The sequence below is a fragment of the Lissotriton helveticus genome, chromosome 2_1 (assembly GCF_964261635.1).
Source record: "Lissotriton helveticus chromosome 2_1, aLisHel1.1, whole genome shotgun sequence".
Taxonomy (NCBI): Eukaryota; Metazoa; Chordata; class Amphibia; order Caudata; family Salamandridae; genus Lissotriton; species Lissotriton helveticus.
The window spans coordinates 794,742,592-794,764,996 of NC_136059.1; positions in this window are offsets into that span (position 1 = coordinate 794,742,592).

The window sequence follows — 22,405 nt, forward strand, 5'->3', positions numbered from 1 at the left end:
AAACGGTGATGGATCAAGCCCTGATCTGTTGACTGGGTAGGAGTGTTCTGATTAACTCAGATACTCTGTCCATCACCACCCCCTTTTTGTAATTATTTTGGCCACTATGAGTGTGGAAGGGTATGCTCAGACATGAGTCCCTTGCTCATTGCACCATCAGGATTCAAGCAAGCCGGGCCGAAGACGGCTGTAATGCCAGAAACCGGTCCCCGGAAGCTTGTTTCCTTTCCAGTGAAGAATTGGCTTCGTAGTTTGGTCTGCCCTGTTCCCATGATGCACTGGGCCAGGGACAGACTAATTTGCATATAGCCAGGTTCTGAACTGGGATGGTGCAGTGAGCTAAAAAACGGTGATGGATCAAGCCCTGATCTGTTGACTGGGTAGGAGTGTTCTGATTAACTCAGATACTCTGTCCATCACCACCCCCTTTTTGTAATTATTTTGGCCACTATGAGTGTGGAAGGGTATGCTCAGACATGAGTCCCTTGCTCATTGCACCATCAGGATTCAAGCAAGCCGGGCCGAAGACGGCTGTAATGCCAGAAACCGGTCCCCGGAAGCTTGTTTCCTTTCCAGTGAAGAATTGGCTTGGTAGTTTGGTCTGCCCTGTTCCCATGATGCACTGGGCCAGGGACAGACTAATTTGCATATAGCCAGGTTCTGAACTGGGATGGTGCAGTGAGCTAAAAAACGGTGATGGATCAAGCCCTGATCTGTTGACTGGGTAGGAGTGTTCTGATTAACTCAGATACTCTGTCCATCACCACCCCCTTTTTGTAATTATTTTGGCCACTATGAGTGTGGAAGGGTATGCTCAGACATGAGTCCCTTGCTCATTGCACCATCAGGATTCAAGCAAGCCGGGCCGAAGACGGCTGTAATGCCAGAAACCGGTCCCCGGAAGCTTGTTTCCTTTCCAGTGAAGAATTGGCTTGGTAGTTTGGTCTGCCCTGTTCCCATGATGCACTGGGCCAGGGACAGACTAATTTGCATATAGCCAGGTTCTGAACTGGGATGGTGCAGTGAGCTAAAAAACGGTGATGGATCAAGCCCTGATCTGTTGACTGGGTAGGAGTGTTCTGATTAACTTAGATACTCTGTCCATCACCACCCCCTTTTTGTAATTGCCTTTTTACCATGAGCAAACACCCAAAAAGTATTTATAGCAATAACACTGTTTTTATTTATTTATTTGAAAGGTTTTATATAGCACTGGCTAGACTCGGAGGTATCAGAGCGCTTTACATCAGACTGGGTATTGTGACTAGAAAAGGCATGTTGTCAGGTTGATTCATATTTGGCATCATAGGATAGGTCAGACTCACGCTGCTATTATGTAACGGATGGCACAGATGCCTTGGTATGCAATGAATATGGTAAAATTATTTATGTGCTGTATTTAGGAGCAGTTGTGATACTCCTCCACAGGCACACTTGGAGAAAGCGTGACACTATGAAAGACCCTGGGACATGTTGACATGCAGGGCTAAAGATTCTGCTCTGTTAATTTTTAATATTGTGGATAGGGGGACATGAATATGCTTAATACAAGATCAGTTGTCCATTCACACACAAATTTAAATCACTGTGTTTTACCTCTAAGCACACAGACCACTCTCACCCTGGGCAGAGGTCTTTGAACCAACCTGTCTTCATCATGTTATTCTCAAAGAACACACACCAACATGTTCTCATTTTACTAACAACAGTCAGACACTACCAGTACTCTCCCAAACCTTGGCAATTAATTCATAAGAGGAAAATTGCAAATCACTAGCTCTCTAACACAATACAATATGTTATGACAAAACTCAATCTTTAAATACTTTCTAATCAATGCTAAATATGTCTAAATACATACACTAGGGATTACTGCTCTCATTACATTATACAATTTAGACACAATCTTTATCAGAGAAACATTGATCACATGTTTCTGTAAAATAATAGATTCAGCCTTCTTTCCCGCATTCAAACTGTTATCATTTCAGATCAAGCTCTTTCAGAACAAAACCTTTTGTTTTCACATAATTTACAGCACCGTGGGAAATAACTGTTTCTTTCCAGAACAATTAATTGACCTCCTAACTTATATGCTAATGACATACTCAATCAATATATTTGTAGGGTGAAGCACCTTCACTTCGCATCTGTGACCCCGCATGCTGTCACAACGCGGTCGTTATAACGACCGAGTTGTGACAACACATACCATTACTCCACAAGTCGTTACAACGACTTGCGGAGGGGGGAGAAGGTGGTGGATTTAAAATCCAACACCTTCCCTAAAGTCCGCACAGACTGGAGTTGGAATAGTAAATTTTACTATTCCAACATCCAACACCCCCCTCCGCAAGTCGTTGTAACGACTTGCGGGGTAATGGTATGCGTTGTCACAACACGGTTGTTGTTACGACCACGTTGTGACAGCATGCGCAAAAAGGTATGCAGAGTGAAGAGGCATATTCATTTGTAGGATATTTTAGCAGTTTCATAGAGCACCAATGAAAATCTTCTAATTTCCAGATTGTATGATCTCAATCCCATTCACACTATCTCGCCTTCACACAGTCGCAGGCACAGAGCTGGGACATAATAAAACTCTACAGACATTAATGCTGAGATTCGAATATAAAGAAGCAGTGAGCAACTTAAAAAAGAAATGGAGGAAAGATTAAAAAAATATGAGGAAACAATAAGGATTAAAATATTCAATCAAGACTGGATGTATTATGAAAGGGGACAAGTTTATACTTTTGCCAAATGTTTTGAGAATATTAGAAAACAAAGGATGGAGGAGGTGAACACAATTAAGCAAGATATATCGGTGAGTGATCTGAGCTCAGGAACTGTGTCAGATCTGGAAATGGAAGGGGTACAAGGAAGTGCACAGTGAGCAGCGCGCACATCAGTTTTGGATGAGTTCCATTTTATAAAACTGGGCCGGAACATAATTTACCCAGTAGGGAAAAGAAAAAAAAGGAGCAAGAAACTAAGGGGAGGAGGCCAAGGCAAGGGTAGTACTAGAGGAAGAGAGGGTAATGGGAAGAAACAGGAAACAGATGAGACCCTCACAATGGAAGAGACTAAAATTTGGCACCCAGCATTGTGATGACGAATGGTTCGGTTGAAACGTATTGACATTTGAAAAGTTTCAGCACTGCTTACATAAAGTTATAATCTTACACAAGCCACAGAGTGCCAATATCACATTGAAGGCGAGTGAAGGAGGCGAGTGGATATGTAAGCATTGTGGCTGCAACACCATTTTCTGTGCACCACTGACATGCTGGTGGCAGCAGGCACCCCGTCCAGGTTTTGACGACATAGTACACTCAGAACACAGTGCAAATATATAAAAAGTGAAGACAAACTCTCAATCCGCACAGCAGAAAAACCACCCAAATAGCGCACAATCGGCCACATGCATCAATGTTGCCGTTTGCGAATCCTTAATTGCGAAAATTAAGGAATCGCATTTAAGGATTCGCAAACGGCAATGCATGATTAATTCGCATTTTTTTTAGCGAATCTGTATTTTTCCTTAATTGCGATTCACAATTTGCGAATCGCAATTAAGGAAAACCCTTCCCATTGATTCCTATGGGCCACGAGGCCCATAGGAATCAATGGGAAGGCATTTTCAATTTGCAATTTTGAAAATGCGAATCACAATTTGAAAATGCAATTTCAAGGGTGCAGGGGGGGTCCAAAGAACCCCTCCCTGCACCCCTGAAATAAAACTTAACTGCAACTTTCAAAAACACATTTTTGTGCATGTTTGAAAGTTTTCGGTAAATTAGCACGAGGTTCAACCTCATGCTAATTTACCGCTTCCAAATTGATAATTCGCAATTTTAAAATGATCATGCATTGCATTTCAGAAATCTGAAATTGCGATTTCTGAAATGCAATCGCAATTTTAGAAATCGCAACATGATTGCGATTCCTAAAATTGCGAAATACATGATGCATTGCAATTTTGATAATTGCATTCGCAAACGGCCGAAAATTCCACGGAAATCCTTGTGTTGATCTGGAAGTTCAATTTCAATTCTGATTTGATCAAGATGATTTAATTATACAGGAATTGCTTAATACACTAGATCAACATTACATGAATAAATGTTTAGAATTTAGAAATAACTCATAAAATAATTAATTATTTTAACACTGTGATCCCTAGTGATAGAAAAAATACTGCTGGGTCAAATGTGTATAGATGTCAAGCTATCAAATAGATACTTGCTGACTCAAATACTGCCATCATGGCCCAAATTCTCTTGTATGTAAAATGAATGCCCAGCCTAAATGATAATTTTGAACAGCTATAATAAGCAAAAGAACCACAGTGAAAATATAAAAAGAGAAATGCGTCCATTTAGTCACATTTACTCAGGCATCAGGGCAATAGTAGCCTCTTCTAATCTCTGTGGACTACATTAACCACAAATTAATAACACACAATATGTTTTAAAAAATGACACATTTGATATTAATCTGGGCCGATCCCTCAGCCCTTAATATAATTTGATGTCAATCAATTCATTAAGCACCAGACCTAAGAACAAAACAGAGTGTCAAGTTGGTAACATGTGGACTCTGATTCAACCACATGTTTAATACATAAAATAACATACTCAAAACCCATTAAAAATTATTTAGAAACCATAGCACCAATTTCATCAAGAGATATTGTAGACAATCTTTGTATCAAATAAAATTGTAATTGTACCTGTAGCTCTTCATCAGTGTACATACCACATTGACATGGTACAACCTGCCTATTAATATACTTTTATTCAAGTCTACTTAGTGCATTGACTCTGTCACCCCCTTCTGGACTTATTTTGTACCATATTTATTGCAATATTTTCCAAAGATTTCCAAATGTCTTCATGTGATTCACAGACATTATTGACTGTACAGAATGCCAAATAATTTGTTATTGCCCTTATGCATTTATGTATTTACTTCTTATTTGGGAATATGTTACATGTAATATACTATTTCTTTACATGGGAAGGTCAGGACATATACAGTATAGCCAGTTTTACATGAGATATGTTTGTATATCATTTGTGTTTGTTATGTTGCATATTCAAGGTATATTTGCAGGCCTTACAAAGGCTAAAACTGAAAAATCGAGGAGGTGGGGCTCATTCACATAGTGGATAATGGTGCTGGTGGCTTTTGCACTAACATGTCTTTAATCGACGGACATTTACTGTACATGATGGGAGGGTTGTTTCCAATTCTCTCCCTGAGCACTTCATCTTAACTAATTATATACCAGTGTTACTTCAATATATTTCTTGAGGATCTTGTTTGTGTGTTAAATTTGGGGGCAGAGTGAATGGGTCCTGCTTCAATGGATTCACACCCAGTCATAAAAAGAACATATTCAGGACCCAGATCTAGCTTTCTGTCAAATTTGTGTAATTCCGTTCAGCCATTTTGACTGAAAACGCGTTTGGGACCCCTCTTTTCCTCACCCCCACCCTCAGCTTGATGGATCACCCTGGAACTTTTTTGGAGGAAGTTGTGGTGGATTCTTTTTTTGGGGGGGGGTTTAAATTACAATGGTTCTAGACCCAGGGATAGTAAAATATTGAGTAGCTCCAACAAAGGATCTGCTACAGTCTCGGTCAAGACTGAAATATCACCGAACTGCAAGAGTCTTTGGGGAAGCCTGATGTTAGACTTGGCATCTTTGGCATGGGGCATCTTTGGCGTGGTTTCCCCTGACCTTTTGCCTCTACCTCCTGTATTTTTTATGCTGTTCTGGATTTTGTATTTGCTGGCTTAGATGCTTTGAGCACTTTGCCACTGCTGATCAGTGCCAATGTGCAAGTACTCCGTGTTTAAATTGTTGTTATAATTGGTTCTTCTTGATTGGCATATTTGATTTAATTGTAAGCCCCCAGTAAAGTGCACTGTGTGTGCCAGGGTCTGTAAATCAAATGCTACTAGTGGGCTGCAGCACTGACTGTGGTGCTACCCACATAAGTAGACCTGAAAAGTTATCTCAGACCTGCAACTCCAGTGTCTGTGTGCACTTTGTTAACTTCCATGTTGATTCGGCAAGTGCACCCACTTGCCAGGGCCTAACCTTCCCTTTTCTTACATGTTAGGCACCCCTATGGTAGGCCCAATGTACCCCCATTGGCAGGGTGCAGTGTATTTCAAAGGTAGGACATGTACTGCGGTGTGTAATTTTTTTTTTTTTTTTTTAAGTTCAATAAAAGTTTATTAAAATATACAAAATTATCATTACAAAGAGCAGAGAGAAATACATCATCATCAATGAGATTAATAAACTAGGGCAACACATTAAATATCATAAGATAAAGAATGCAAGGGAGAAAAACAAAAAGAAAATAAAAAGTATATGAGGCTAGAAAATGCAAAAAATATACACTGGGAGAGGCTTGGTAACATGGGAAAACAATGCAACTAAAAGCAGAGATTTAAATGCTAGTGAGAAATAAGGAACTAAAGGCAACTCAGGGAGGTTTCGAAACCTCTTGCTGAAATGGGGGTAGGTGAGAAGAACGTTTGGCGCAAACATCCAGGTAAAGGGTGATGGGAAGCCATAACGCATGTCGCTTTGGGGCCAGGGTAAGGGGATAAACAAATGCAGTGTCCAATCTATGATTATAACATATGTTAAACCACCAGGCTTTGAAAGTAATATCTTTCGAAGTTTTCCAATTAACAGTAACCTGTTGAAACGCAACAGCTAATAACAAGTCAAGAATATGAACATTTGCTTCAACTTCAGTCCAGGAGGAGGAAAGAGAGCCAAGGAAGATGTCAGTAAGAGAGAAGGGGATAGAAGTCTGAAAAATAGAATTAATTTGGTCCCATACTTTGGACCAAAATGCGTGCGTAAGAGGGCATAGAAAAAGCATGTGAAAAAGTGTGGCGTTGGGGGTGGAACAAGACCGACAGAGGTCCGGAACTAAAGGGAATCGTTTGTGGAGAAGAGATGGCGTGTAAAGGAGTCTATTATAGATGAAGAAAAGTGTTTGTGTGAGAGATGCAGCTCTAGAGGATTTGCGGAGCTTAATCCATATTTTATCCCATAGAGAGGTGGGCCAAGATATGGCGAGATCAGATTCCCACTGCTCTTCCACTGTGGTTTTAGGGCGAGGTGAGGGAGGACTATGAAGGGAGTGATAGATGGAAGATGCAGAAGGATTGGAGCGTAGTCGGAGATGCAAAGAAGAAGTAAGAGTATCAGAGAGCGCAGGTGACGACGAGTGAGAGAAGGAAGCGTATGCAGACATAACTGCGGTCTTAAGTAAGATGTACTTGCTAAGAAAGGAGGAAGGGAGAGAAAAAGTTCGGCGAAGGTCAGGGAAAGGAATGAAAGCAGATCCAATAAAGAGTTGGGAAACCCAAATTAAACCTCGCTGCCTCCAAGTTTTCCAGTAAAAAGGCTTCTGGTTAATAAGAATACTATTGTTATGCCAAATGGTGGTGGCAAGGAGTTCGGAAATAGAGGAGGGAGGTAATGGAGCAGAAGCTAAGAGTAATTTCGCAGTGTATTTGTGAATGGGGGTGGATAAGAATTGGGGTTTGCGAGAGAAGGAGAGATACTCAGCAAAGGAAAAGGGAGAAAGAGAAAGCCGTTCAAGTTCAGCCCAAAGGGGGAGGGAGTCGGGGTAATCCTTAAGCCAGATAGCCGCTTGTTTCAGGAGGAAAGCTTTATGATAAGCGGGAAAATTAGGGAAATTGACCCCGCCCTCCGATTTGGGGAGGCGCAATCTAGAAAGGGACATGCGCGGTTTCTTTCCCGACCATAAAAAGGAGGACAGAGTAGTATTTAGTTTAGCAAAAAATTTTGCAGGAATAGCAAGAGGAATATTAGAAATGGTGTAGAGGACAATTGGAGAAAGCATCATTTTAATGGTGTCGAGACGACCCCACCAGGAAAGGTATAAGGGATGCCATCTGGAAGTGAGGTCAGTGATCTTTTGAGTACATTTAGTGAGGCATAATGAGATAGTGTCAGGGATAGAAGGGGCGATATGCAGACCGAGATATTTGATATGGGATGGACTCCATTTGAAATTGGAGGTTGCGAAATCAGGTTTGAAGGTGAATTTGGTGAGGGGCAAAATTTCACATTTATCGTGATTCAGTTTGTAACCAGAAAGATGGGAATAAGTAGTACCTTCAGTGAGGAAAGCTGGGATGGATACAGACGGGTTCGAAATAAAAAGTAGAATGTCGTCTGCGTAAGCGGCTAACTTAATGTGGGAGTGAGAAATAGGGAAACCATGAATGTTTGGGTTTTGACGCAACTTAGATAAAAAGGGTTCAAGGGCAAGGTTAAAAAGAAAAGGGGAGAGAGGACAACCTTGTCTAATGCCCCTCCCAAGACAGAAGAAAGATGAAATCAGGCCATTGGCACAGACCGCTGCTCTAGGGTTGGTATATAGAAAGGAGATAAGGGAGATAAAATTGGGGCCAAATCCAAACCATTTTAAGGCAGAGAAAAGAAAAGACCACTCTACCCTGTCAAATGCCTTCTCGGCATCTAGGGCGATTGCGGCTAGGGAATCACTAAATCGGGAAGATTTAGAAAGAACATTAAAGAGGAGTCTGGTATTGTCTGAAATGAAGCGACCCTTAACAAATCCTGATTGTTCAGGTCCAAGGAGATCTGGGAGAAAAGTATCCAATCTAATGGCCAAAGATTTGCCATATAACTTATAATCAATGTTGACAAGTGATATTGGTCTATAGTTCTTACAATGTTGGGCGTCCTTCCCTTCCTTTGGTATAATGCAAATGTAGGCATCTGAAAAAGTGCCTGAGGAGGCGCCGCTGGTTTTGAAGGAATCGAGAAGGTGAAGAAGTTTGGGTAACAGGAGAGTGGCAAAGTGTTGATAAAATTCGACAGTAAAACCATCAGGGCCAGGGGCCTTGTCTTTCTTAAGGGAGTGGAGTGAAGTATGTAATTCACGAACGGTGAGGGGAATTTCGAGGGAGGTGAGATCAAGAGGAAAGTTAGGAGGAGGTTGAATGCTTGCGAAGAAGGTGGATAGAGAGTGAGGAGAGGGGTGAGTGTCAGAAGAGTAAAGTGCAGAGTAGAAACGAGAAAATTCCTCCAAAATATCAGCATCTTTATGTTGTAGGGTTAAATTAACATCAAAAACAGATTCAATATTAAGTTTGTTTTGTTTAACTTTCAAATAATTAGCAAGAATTTTCCCCGCCTTATTCTTCCCACCATAAAATTTCGAACTGGATTTCAATAAGTACAGCGATGCATCATCAGTGGACTGTTTGTTATAACTTATTTTTGCATTTACAAGGGCTGTTAAGCTTTCTTGAGTGTGAGAAGTGTAAAAGGAATGTTCAAGAGCTTTGATCTGAGATAAAAGAGCAGTAGTATGTTTACGAGCAAGTTTGCGCTTTGTGGCAACATGTCGTATAATGAAATCTCTGGCCGCAGCTTTGTAAGCGTCCCAAATAGTGTGCGCGGCTAAAGAGGGAATCTCATTAATAGCAAAAAATTCAGTGGTAAACTCAATAAAGGAGGTAGTGAATTTGGGATCAAGGAGAAGGGTATTATTAAAACGCCATCTCTTAGGTCCGGTTGATGGGGGTAAAATGTCAACGTGAACTAGGACTGGGGCGTGATCAGAGAATACTATGGGGCCAATCTCAGCTTGGGAAAGGGACTGGGAAATATGATGAGAGAGAAAAATATAATCAATGCGTGATTGGGAATGGTGGACCAGGGAATAAAATGTCAATTCTTTACTGGTCGGGTTACATATGCGCCAAGCATCAACTAGCTTATGTTGAGAGATGGCGTGTGTGAAAAGTTTATGGGATTTGTTAGGAACAAAAAAAGAGCTGGAGTGTCTATCCAAAAAGGGGTCTAATGGCATATTACAATCGCCCGCTAATATGAAGTTGTCATCAATACAAGCAGTAATACGAGAGGCAAATGCATTCCAAAAAGTAGGGTTACCACCTGTGGGGGCATAAACATTGAGTAGGGAAAAAGGGACACCTCTCGAGGAAAGTTTAACAAATAGCCATCTGCCTTCAGGGTCGAATTCGGAATGCAATACAGAATGGGAAAAAGATTTACGAATTAACAAAGCAACACCATTTCTTTTACCATCACCAGGAGATGAAAAAACTTTACCCACCCATCCTCTTTGAAGCTTGAGAGCCTCGGCATCAGTTAAATGGGTTTCTTGCAAAAAGGCGATATCCACATTCAATTTAGCTAAGTGGGAAAGTATCTTTTGCCTTTTAATGGGCGAGTGTAAGCCTTTAACGTTCCAGGAAACAATGCGAACTGACATCAAGAATAAGGAAAAAGAAAAAGTGGGAACAGGGAATATAAAAGAGCCTCAAATAGTGCAAGAAAGGAAAAACAAAAAACCATTGAAGGAGAATAGAGAAACGATTCAAAGGAATAAAAAATCAAAGAAGTAAAAGCCAAAGAAAAACGAGGGAGAGAAAACCTAAGGATAAGGTGGTGAGGGGGTGACCCCAAGAAAAGAGGGAATGTGGGAAAAGAGACGAGTAAAACGGACCAGAGGCGAGAGAAGGTAAGGGGAAATAAGATCCAGAAAAAACAGCCAGAAAACAGGAAGACAACACACCAAAAAGAGGAAGGTACCATAGAGTAAGAAGGTAGATGGAGGATAGTCGTGAGAGAATGTAGGAGAACAGCCAGAATATCTGTGGAAGAGAAAAGAGCAACGCCAGAAAAAGGAGACAGGAGAAATAGGGAAATGAAAAGCAAGTGGGACAATACTATCAACAACAGAGGGAAAAAGAGCAAAAGGAGTGCAACATAGAAAGCGAATCCATTCAATGATAACATGGTGCGGTACAATAAGGGGAAGATACTTACACAAAATTGAGGAAGGAAGGGATGATCAACGACGGGACGGAGTGGGAACAGAACGGAAGGAGAAGACGGGAGGGAGGTAAGACCAACCAACGAAGGGCGAGCAGGTAGGGCAGCGAAGGGTCCAATCGGAGAAAACAGGACGGATCGCTATAAGCAATCTGTGGAGAAAGGAGAACAACAATGTAAGACAATAAGAAGGGCCGGAAACACAGACCAATAATTTACTGACAAAAAATAACTCAATGAACAAATAACAAAGAAGATAAACATAAAGACTCAGTGGGAGTCTTCAAACACGAAACGAAGCAAACAAGGGTGAGCAGTGATCACAATAACCAGGTAAAATCAATCCGAGCTGCGACATAGTTAAGGTGGAAACGAAGACGATGAATTGGAGAACTCCATGCCTGTAGAACCACAAGAATTCAGAAAACTCCGGAGGCGCACAGGATCCTCATAAGAAATGGTCTTGTTGTTATAGGTGACTTTGAAAAGACATGGGTGAAAAAGGCCATATCGAGCTCCAATGGAACGGAGGGCAGGTCTCAAGTCCAAGAAAGCTTTTCGGCGGTCAGCTGTGGCTTTGGCATAATCTTGAGCAAAATATAAGGTGGAGCCTGACCAGGTAATGCGAGGAAATGCCTTGGCAGCTAAGAGGACCTTCATCAAGTCCGTGTATTCAAGGAAATACATTATTACACCCCTCGGTTTAGTGGAGGGCGTAGGGGAGGATGGAAGTCGTCCAAGCCTGTGAGCACGTTGAATGTTGAGAGATGTGCCATCAGGCAAGTGCAGTAACTTGGGGAGAAAGGATTGAAAGAAAGCAATAGGATCCTCCCCCTCGCTTCCCTCCTTCAGGCCGTAAAGACGTAGATTATTGCGCCTATTCCTGTTTTCAAGATTTTCGACCTGTTTCTGTAGGGAGGAAATCTGAGAGTCCGTATGAACGACTTTGGTCGCCGTTTCCTGAAGGGACGAAACCTCCTGTTCCACAGTAGAAACCCTGGCGTCCATGGTTGACCAACTATCAGTGAGCGTTTGCAACTTTGCATTAGTGTCCTCCATGAAGGGTCTCAGGGCTCGTATTTCCTCAAGGAGCAATTCAATTGAGATAGGCGAGGAGGAGTCCGAAGAGGAGTTCGTTGGAGAAGGGGGATTCTTTTTCAACCTTTTTGGAAGTGAGTCAGGTTTGGGTACTGCCAGAGGAGAAGACGCCGCCATATCAGCTGCCACAAGGTCAGTGGATTGACTCAGAGACGTGTCAAGATTAGCCAACGTTGTGAATAGCTTAGAATTTTTAATAAAATTGCGCTTAGGAAGTTTGGCAGAGCGCTGCGCCATTGAAAGAACAATAAATTAAATGTCAGGGATAGCGCAGAGCACAGCGCAACAAAATGGCCGCCCAGCCTGAGGAGATGAGCAAATTCGATGCAATAACAGCTGGTCAGTGTAGAAAGTATGAAAAGTCACCTTTGCTGAAAGAGGAGAATGTCCAGTAACGTTGAACAGAAAACGGCATCAAAGAGGAGGTCGTTATGAGCCAAGCAATGCATATGCGGTGATATGCGCAGCTGCGTGAGGCACCGGCAGAAAAAAAAAAAATGGCGGTCGCGACCCGGAGGAGCCGCGACCGAGAGGAAATTCGGAAATTAAAATGCCGCTCGGTGCAATGGAGGAATAAAAGTCAACCTGGATGGTGCTTGGGGAGTTCCGACATCAGGTGCTGGTCTCCATGGCTCGAAAAAGGAGAGCGAACCGCCTGCGTGTCCTGATGTGGACGGAGCCGCTACCCGGTTGCTGCCATTCGCGTCGGGCGCTTAGCCACCTCCCTGTGTGTAACTTCTTGATGGTGAAATACTGCCAATTTCGTGTTTTTACTATTGAAAGGCTGGTAAAACACCTTCACTCTGCATTTTTTAATCCGCATACCTTTACTCTGCATACCATCATAACGCAGGTACTGTTACTCCGCAAAATATTACAACGCATGCCATTATGTCTTATATGCTTTTACCACGCATGCTTTTACAACGAAATTCGTTGTAAAAGCATGAATGGTAAAAGCATTTGTTTTTTATATTTAAGTGCAAGGTAAGGATATGGTTTTAGTTTGGGGGTGTTGGAGTATATGTTTTAGGGGTTCAGGGGTATTGTAAGGGTGGGTTTGGGTTATGGGGTACAGGGGTATTTAAGGGTTAAGGGATAGGTTTGGGTATTGGGGTATAGGGGTATTTTTAGGGTTCAGGGGTATTTTTGGGTTTTGGGGTACAGGGGTATTTTTAGGTTTCAGGGGTAATTTTGGGTTTTGGGGTACAGGGGTATTCAAGGGTTAAGGGATAGGTTTGGGTATTGGGGTACAGGGGTATTTCTAGGGTTCAGGGGTATTTTTGGGTTTTGGGGTACAGGGGTATTTTTAGGTTTCAGGGGTAGGTTTGGGTTTTGGGGTACAGGGGTATTTTTAGGGTTCAGGGGTAGGTTTGGGTTTTGGGGTACAGGGATAATTTTAGGGTTCAGGGCTAGGTTTGGGTTTTGGGGTACAGGGGTATTTTTAGGGTTCAGGGGTAAGTTTGGGTATTGGGGTACAGGGGTATTTTAGGGTTCAGGGGTATTTTGGGGTTTTGGGGTACAGGGGTATATTTAGGTTTCAGGGGTAGGTTTGGGTTTTGGGGTACAGGGGTATTTTTAGGGTTCAGGGGTAGGTTTGGGTTTTGGGGTACAGGGATAATTTTAGGGTTCAGGGCTAGGTTTGGGTTTTGGGGTACAGGGGTATTTTTAGGGTTCAGGGGTAGGTTTGGGTTTTGGGGTACAGGGTAATTTTAGGGTTCAGGGGTATTTTGGGGTACAGTGGTATTTTTAGGTTTCAGGGGTAGCTTTGGGTTTTGGGGTACAGGGGTATTTTTAGGGTTCGGGGGTATTTTTGGGTTTTGGGGTACAGGGGTATTTTTAGGTTTCAGGGGTAGGTTTGGGTTTTGGGGTACAGGGGTATTTTTAGGGTTCGGGGGTATTTTTGGGTTTTGGGGTACAGGGGTATTTTTAGGTTTCAGGGGTAGGTTTGGGTTTTGGGGTACAGGGGTATTTTTAGGGTTCAGGGGTATTTTTGGGTTTTGGGGTACAGGGGTATTTTTAGGGTTCAGGGCTAGGTTTGGGTTTTGGGGTACAGGGGTATTTTTAGGGTTCAGTGGTAAGTTTTGGTTTTGGGGTACAGGGGTATTTTTAGGGTTTAGGGATAGGTTTGGGTTTTGGGTTACAGGGTATATATATAGCGTTAAGATGGGTTAGTGTTTAAGGGTGTTGGGGTATTTTAAGGAGTAAGGGTGGGTTAGGATTTGGGGGATTTTGGGGTGCTGGGGTATTTTAAGGGAGCAGGGTGGTATTAGTTTTAAGGGTGAAAAGAGTTTTTTAAACATTTTATATATATATATATATATTTTTTTTTTATTATTTAAAAATATATAAATGTTAAATATATATATATGGTGGCACAACGCCCCTGCTCTACACTTCGCTCTGCTGGAGGGACTGACAGTCAAAGGGGGCACAAGGAGTGATTTTATTCAAGAAACAACCCGAATCAGCCCTTCAAACCCTGCCGCTTATTTCCTCGCCACCGACTTATCACACCACTTGGAACAACAGCTACCCTTCCCCGTTACACCAACCCGGATTGCGAGAACATGTTGCACTCTGGGAGTCGTGGTGCGCAGATACACAACGCGCCACAACAGGTGAGAGGAATCTCATGGGGGAGGAGCGGAGTGGCGTCTACATCAACAAGCGGCAGGCAGGCTTTTCGAGACATTTCATTTGGTGTTGGGCGCTGAGGAAGGCCACTGCGCCGAAATGCATCCGCCGCCACCAGATTGCCATTTGTTTGATTAAAGCCCCTCCTTACACTTCCCCTCTGGGCTGCTGCGTCTTTTCTTCTTTGAGGAGGGACTTTCCTGTACATATTCAAGCGCACAGCCAGAGGCGCTTTGCAGCGAGCCCCTGTCATTTCCTGGGTCCGGACTTCACTGGCCGAAAAAAGCCTCATGACTTTTTGCTTCTGTTTCCAGTAATTGACTGGTCCGGTACCCGTCCCCCTTGCAGGGTGATCCGGAGTGGTTGAGGTTACCTACCTCTCTTTGGGCACAACGCCCCTGCTCTACACTTCGCTCTGCTGGAGGGACTGACAGTCAAAGGGGGCACAAGGAGTGATTTTATTCAAGAAACAATCCGAATCAGCCCTTCAAACCCTGCCGCTTATTTCCTCGCCACCGACTTATCACACCACTTGGAACAACAGCAACCCTTCCCCGTTACACCAACCCGGATTGCGAGAACATGTTGCACTCTGGGAGTCGTGGTGCGCAGATACACAACGCGCCACAACAGGTGAGAGGAATCTCATGGGGGAGGAGCGGAGTGGCGTCTACATCAACAAGCGGCAGGCAGGCTTTTCGAGACATTTCATTTGGTGTTGGGCGCTGAGGAAGGCCACTGCGCCGAAATGCATCCGCCGACACCAGATTGCCATTTGTTTGATTAAAGCCCCTCCTTACACTTCCCCTCTGGGCTGCTGCGTCTTTTCTTCTTTGAGGAGGGACTTTCCTGTACATATTCAAGCGCACAGCCAGAGGCGCTTTGCAGCGAGCCCCTGTCATTTCCTGGGTCGGACTTCACTGGCCGAAAAAAGCCTCATGACTTTTTGCTTCTGTTTCCAGTAATGGACTGGTCCGGTACCCGTCCCCCTTGCAGGGTGATCCGGAGTGGTTGAGGGTACCTACCTCTCTTTGGGCACAACGCCCCTGCTCTACACTTCGCTCTGCTGGAGGGACTGACAGTCAAAGGGGGCACAAGGAGTGATTTTATTCAAGAAACAACCCGAATCAGCCCTTCAAACCCTGCCGCTTATTTCCTCGCCACCGACTTATCACACCACTTGGAACAACAGCTACCCTTCCCCGTTACACCAACCCGGATTGCGAGAACATGTTGCACTCTGGGAGTCGTGGTGCGCAGATACACAACGCGCCACAACAGGTGAGAGGAATCTCATGGGGGAGGAGCGGAGTGGCGTCTACATCAACAAGCGGCAGGCAGGCTTTTCGAGACATTTCATTTGGTGTTGGGCGCTGAGGAAGGCCACTGCGCCGAAATGCATCCGCCGCCACCAGATTGCCATTTGTTTGATTAAAGCCCCTCCTTACACTTCCCCTCTGGGCTGCTGCGTCTTTTCTTCTTTGAGGAGGGACTTTCCTGTACATATTCAAGCGCACAGCCAGAGGCGCTTTGCAGCGAGCCCCTGTCATTTCCTAGGTCCGGACTTCACTGGCCGAAAAAAGCCTCATGACTTTTTGCTTCTGTTTCCAGTAATGGACTGGTCCGGTACCCGTCCCCCTTGCAGGGTGATCCGGAGTGGTTGAGGTTACCTACCTCTCTTTGGGCACAACGCCCCTGCTCTACACTTCGCTCTGCTGGAGGGACTGACAGTCAAAGGGGGCACAAGGAGTGATTTTATTCAAGAAACAACCCGAATCAGCCCTTCAAACCCTGCCGCTTATTTCCTCGCCACCGACTTATCACACCACTTGGAACAACAGCTACCCTTCCCCGTTACACCAACCCGGATTGCGAGAACATGTTGCACTCTGGGAGTCGTGGTGCGCAGATACACAACGCGCCACAACAGGTGAGAGGAATCTCATGGGGGAGGAGCGGAGTGGCGTCTACATCAACAAGCGGCAGGCAGGCTTTTCGAGACATTTCATTTGGTGTTGGGCGCTGAGGAAGGCCACTGCGCCGAAATGCATCCGCCGCCACCAGATTGCCATTTGTTTGATTAAAGCCCCTCCTTACACTTCCCCTCTGGGCTGCTGCGTCTTTTCTTCTTTGAGGAGGGACTTTCCTGTACATATTCAAGCGCACAGCCAGAGGCGCTTTGCAGCGAGTCCCTGTCATTTCCTGGGTCCGGACTTCACTGGCCGAAAAAAGCCTCATGACTTTTTGCTTCTGTTTCCAGTAATGGACTGGTCCGGTACCCGTCCCCCTTGCAGGGTGATCCGGAGTGGTTGAGGTTACCTACCTCTCTTTGGGCACAACGCCCCTGCTCTACACTTCACTCTGCTGGAGGGACTGACAGTCAAAGGGGGCACAAGGAGTGATTTTATTCAAGAAACAACCCGAATCAGCCCTTCAAACCCTGCTGCTTATTTCCTCGCCACCGACTTATCACACCACTTGGAACAACAGCTACCCTTCCCCGTTACACCAACCCGGATTGCGAGAACATGTTGCACTCTGGGAGTCGTGGTGCGCAGATACACAATGCGCCACAACAGGTGAGAGGAATCTCATGGGGGAGGAGCGGAGTGGCGTCTACATCAACAAGCGGCAGGCAGGCTTTTCGAGACATTTCATTTGGTGTTGGGCGCTGAGGAAGGCCACTGCGCCGAAATGCATCCGCCGCCACCAGATTGCCATTTGTTTGATTAAAGCCCCTCCTTACACTTCCCCTCTGGGCTGCTGCGTCTTTTCTTCTTTGAGGAGGGACTTTCCTGTACATATTCAAGCGCACAGCCAGAGGCGCTTTGCAGCGAGCCCCTGTCATTTCCTGGGTCCGGACTTCACTGGCCGAAAAAAGCCTCATGACTTTTTGCTTCTGTTTCCAGTAATGGACTGGTCCGGTACCCGTCCCCCTTGCAGGGTGATCCGGAGTGGTTGAGGTTACCTACCTCTCTTTGGGCACAACGCCCCTGCTCTACACTTCGCTCTGCTGGAGGGACTGACAGTCAAAGGGGGCACAAGGAGTGATTTTATTCAAGAAACAACCCGAATCAGCCCTTCAAACCCTGCCGCTTATTTCCTCGCCACCGACTTATCACACCACTTGGAACAACAGCTACCCTTCCCCGTTACACCAACCCGGATTGCGAGAACATGTTGCACTCTGGGAGTCGTGGTGCGCAGATACACAACGCGCCACAACAGGTGAGAGGAATCTCATGGGGGAGGAGCGGAGTGGCGTCTACATCAACAAGCGGCAGGCAGGCTTTTCGAGACATTTCATTTGGTGTCGGGCGCTGAGGAAGGCCACTGCGCCGAAATGCATCCGCCGCCACCAGATTGCCATTTGTTTGATTAAAGCCCCTCCTTACACTTCCCCTCTGGGCTGCTGCGTCTTTTCTTCTTTGAGGAGGGACTTTCCTGTACATATTCAAGCGCACAGCCAGAGGCGCTTTGCAGCGAGCCCCTGTCATTTCCTGGGTCCGGACTTCACTGGCCGAAAAAAGCCTCATGACTTTTTGCTTCTGTTTCCAGTAATGGACTGGTCCGGTACCCGTCCCCCTTGCAGGGTGATCCGGAGTGGCTGAGGTTACCTACCTCTCTTTGGGCACAACGCCCCTGCTCTACACTTCGCTCTGCTGGAGGGACTGACAGTCAAAGGGGGCACAAGGAGTGATTTTATTCAAGAAACAACCCGAATCAGCCCTTCAAACCCTGCCGCTTATTTCCTCGCCACCGACTTATCACACCACTTGGAACAACAGCTACCCTTCCCCGTTACACCAACCCGGATTGCAAGAACATGTTGCACTCTGGGAGTCGTGGTGCGCAGATACACAACGCGCCACAACAGGTGAGAGGAATCTCATGGGGGAGGAGCGGAGGGGCGTCTACATCAACAAGCGGCAGGCAGGCTTTTCGAGACATTTCATTTGGTGTTGGGCGCTGAGGAAGGCCACTGCGCCGAAATGCATCCGCCGCCACCAGATTGCCATTTGTTTGATTAAAGCCCCTCCTTACACTTCCCCTCTGGGCTGCTGCATCTTTTCTTCTTTGAGGAGGGACTTTCCTGTACATATTCAAGCGCACAGCCAGAGGCGCTTTGCAGCGAGCCCCTGTCATTTCCTGGGTCCGGACTTCACTGGCCGAAAAAAGCCTCATGACTTTTTGCTTCTGTTTCCAGTAATGGACTGGTCCGGTACCCGTCCTGTGGTACTTTAAAATTTGGACTCATGTAATAAACTTTGTCATAGCATGACGATTTTTATATCAAAAGACCGAGAATGGCCAGTACACTATGTACAAGCATTTTCGTTTTGTTCCAGTAACAATTTCACCTTGAAATTGTCATTTTCGTTTTGAACCCTTGGCATCCATTTTTGTGTACAGCAGCCATGTTGTGTGTTGCCCTTTACATAGGCTATAACACACAGCTAAATTCGATCCCAAAAAGCCACGTACACCTTGATTGACTTTTTCCTGACCTGGACCAGGTGAAGCCATTGCCCCAGGCCGAGCCTGTTTGGTCAGTTCCTCTCCCAGTGGCCGAGCAAGATAACATCAAGGCCCAACATGCCATAAACCTTTTCATCGCGCACGCACCCTGCCTATATCACTTCCATCTGTCCCTGTTCCTGCCTCCACGAGCTATTTACGCCATGGGCTGTGATCTTACTGTTTTGGGGTTATCCGGCCTTGTCAGCTAAAGAATGTATTCATTATGTGGACATTGTTTATGGCCTGGACTTATCTTGAAAGTGGGTTTTGCATCTGTGTGCACGTTCTGGGAATGTATTTCAAATATGTGCCTAAGGCATAAAAATCTGTATAAAAGGACTGTGCGGAGTCCATGAAGGCAGGCTATCTCATTCAGTCGCTTTTAGGCGTGGCTGGGCGACGTAGCCTCACTGTTGTATGTAATAAAGATGTCTTTTCATATTTCAGATTCTCTGTCAATTCCTTTGCTGCTTTTTGATTGGACTACCTATTGGTAAGACCCCTGAGTAGGAGTATGTGGATTTTCTAGAACCACATATGGCGCCCAACGTGGGGCTCGATCGTCCAGTGGCTATCTGAGGATTAACTGTGTCAGAGGATGGACAACTGCTGGGGAAGGCAAGACAGAAATCTACAAAAAAGGTACCCTGTGCACAGAGGTTCTGGGGGATTCTCTGTCTTTGCGGCTCAGTATGTTTTTGATTTTTTCTGACTCAGAATCTCCAAAAGATGCCACTCTTGATTGAGAAAACCTTTCTTTTTGGCGTAAGTGTTTTTTTTAAGAAAAGAGACTGTTAGTGCAGTTGGGAATTGGCAGTTAGAATTTGGACAACTATTTGTTTGCTATAGCTTTGATAGGTTTGTATAGGCTTGGATATGCGAATTGCAATTTGTGTAGGCGGATATGAAGAGACTTTTCTCCATCTGCTCCAGTTAAAGTATTTGTGGGTCGCGCCCATTCTTTAGTTTTGTGGGTCGCTCCCATTACTTAGTTCTTTGGTACTTTGGAAGTATCTGTGGGTCGCGCCCATTATTGCGCTTAAGATTATTTGAACATTGCAATATTCAATAACCAAGGGTCTTGTAAATTTGCGAGTGTATCGATAGAGATAACCCCTTGAAGTTTAGAAGCTAGATTAGTGGGATACAGGATGCCTGATCTTAGCATTTTTTAGAGATTTGTGTTGGCCAACTTTGGTATACGTTTTAATTTGCCGGCTTCCATTAGGGAATATCTAAATAGGTTTAGATATACAAACATATTTCTTCCTTGGTGATTTTGTATCCCCAGGGAATTAAAATATGACATAATGCAAAACAAGGATCCTTTGCTCTGGGCAATTTTACATGCAAAACGATTTTTGGTGTTCTGACACCTAAAGCTAGTCTATTGAGTGTATTTTTGGTTTCTTGCACATACAGTGGTCTGTTGCGCTGTTTATGCAGTCTTTTTGAACACTATTGAGAAGTGTTTCTTGTAAATATGGTTACAGCTACAATGGTTGGGTTTTGAGTACAGTCTGGGCTGTCCTGTTTCCGTCCTATGTATTGACCTGTGGGTTCCATGTGTGTTTAAATGTGGTTTTTGCCGTTACTGTAACTTCTGTTGTGAATAGCGTTGGCGCGTATTTATGAAACAAAATGCCTAAAAGCGCTGTATTGTGTGTCCTGAATGTTTCAACACTTTCTGTCTCTGTTTGAAATGAGTTCATGTGTGTATTATGAGTTTTTGATGTTTTTCAGTTTGTTGAGTGAAATGTTGGATTAATTAATATGAGGTCGAAAATTACATGAACAATGAAGCAGTTTACCATGCGACATGCTAAAATCGCTATATGTTGCTATTTAATTTATACATTAAGCAAAACGCATATGTGCAAAATGTTAAAGGATTGAAATTAGATAAAGTTAAAATTCGTATTTACTAGGAATATGAAAGGCCTCAAAAATAAATTGTGTGTTTTATAGAGAAACGAATTTATAACATTTTTTGTACCTACATGCATTAGTATATGCCCGCATACAAAACTGCCGTTACACGCTTAAAAAGGATAAAATTAGGAAAAACATTCAATGGATATAAATAAGGCCCCAAAAGGAAAAAACGAAATTGTCTATTTTTGCAAAAATAAATACATTTACAGGATTTTTTCTTAAATTGCACTGTATTAGATGTTTACAGGCAAGTCTTTCAGCTGCAGTACATTTGATAGGAATGTTCATTCAGCCAGCACTTTCCCAGTTAAAGTTGGGTGGAACTTTGCATAACCGTCCATTTAAATGAAAGTGGCGCAGAAATGTGACGCAGGAAAATGTCATGTTTAAAGTTAGGTTTTTGTGCTTCGGCGCATAAATTAACTCGTCTAAAATTATAGGCAAGGGATGCAACTTACCTTTATATGTGGAATTCTCATAAAAAGATAATTGGTTTCTTTGAAAGAAAAATTATTAATTATGGAAAAATTATCTGAAAAAAATAAGTGTTTTTTAATATCGTTTTTTGATATTTATAAAGCTTAGTACTCATGCTATGACTCCCTAGCATTAAAATTTGATTTAAGTTATGTGTTACTGAATAATTAGGTAATTTGCATGTTGGTTTTCGCTTGGCGCAGGCGTAAAAGACTTTTTTCTAGGATTTACATGAGAGATGCCCAATGTTCAACCTCTGTCATGTGTAAAGGACATTCTGAGGATGATTAATATGTAAAGCAATCATAGGATATTAACTTTTAAGTTCCCTGAATGCCAAAGTCGAAAATGATAAATTAAGACTATTTAAAAAGGCATTTTTGCCATTAGAGTAACTTTTACAGTGTCTTAGGCTTTAGTAAATACATACATTTAAGTATCATACAAGTTTGCCAGTTATTCTTCTTTGGGATTATGCTGCCAATGTGACTGGTGCATGGGTTTTGTTTAATATCAGGATTGAAGGTTCTAGCTTTGGCAGGGCCTACTTGGGCATTCATGTTTAGGATTGATGAAATGGGTATCTTTGCATAGGGTGGTAACAAGCAGTTGTTTTAAGCTGGTATGCTGTGTTGTTGTGCTCAGCAAATTCTTCACAGTGAATGTTTTAAAAATTCTAAGAATAAGTGACTTTTAACGTTTTAAAGAAGTCATTTATAACATGTGTTTTTCAATAGGGTTGATTATTGGAGGGTTAAAAAGAGTGGGACAGTTTTTGCATTTGTCAGCTCCAGGGACGAATAGGAGGATGATCAAGGAACACACGAAGTATGTCAG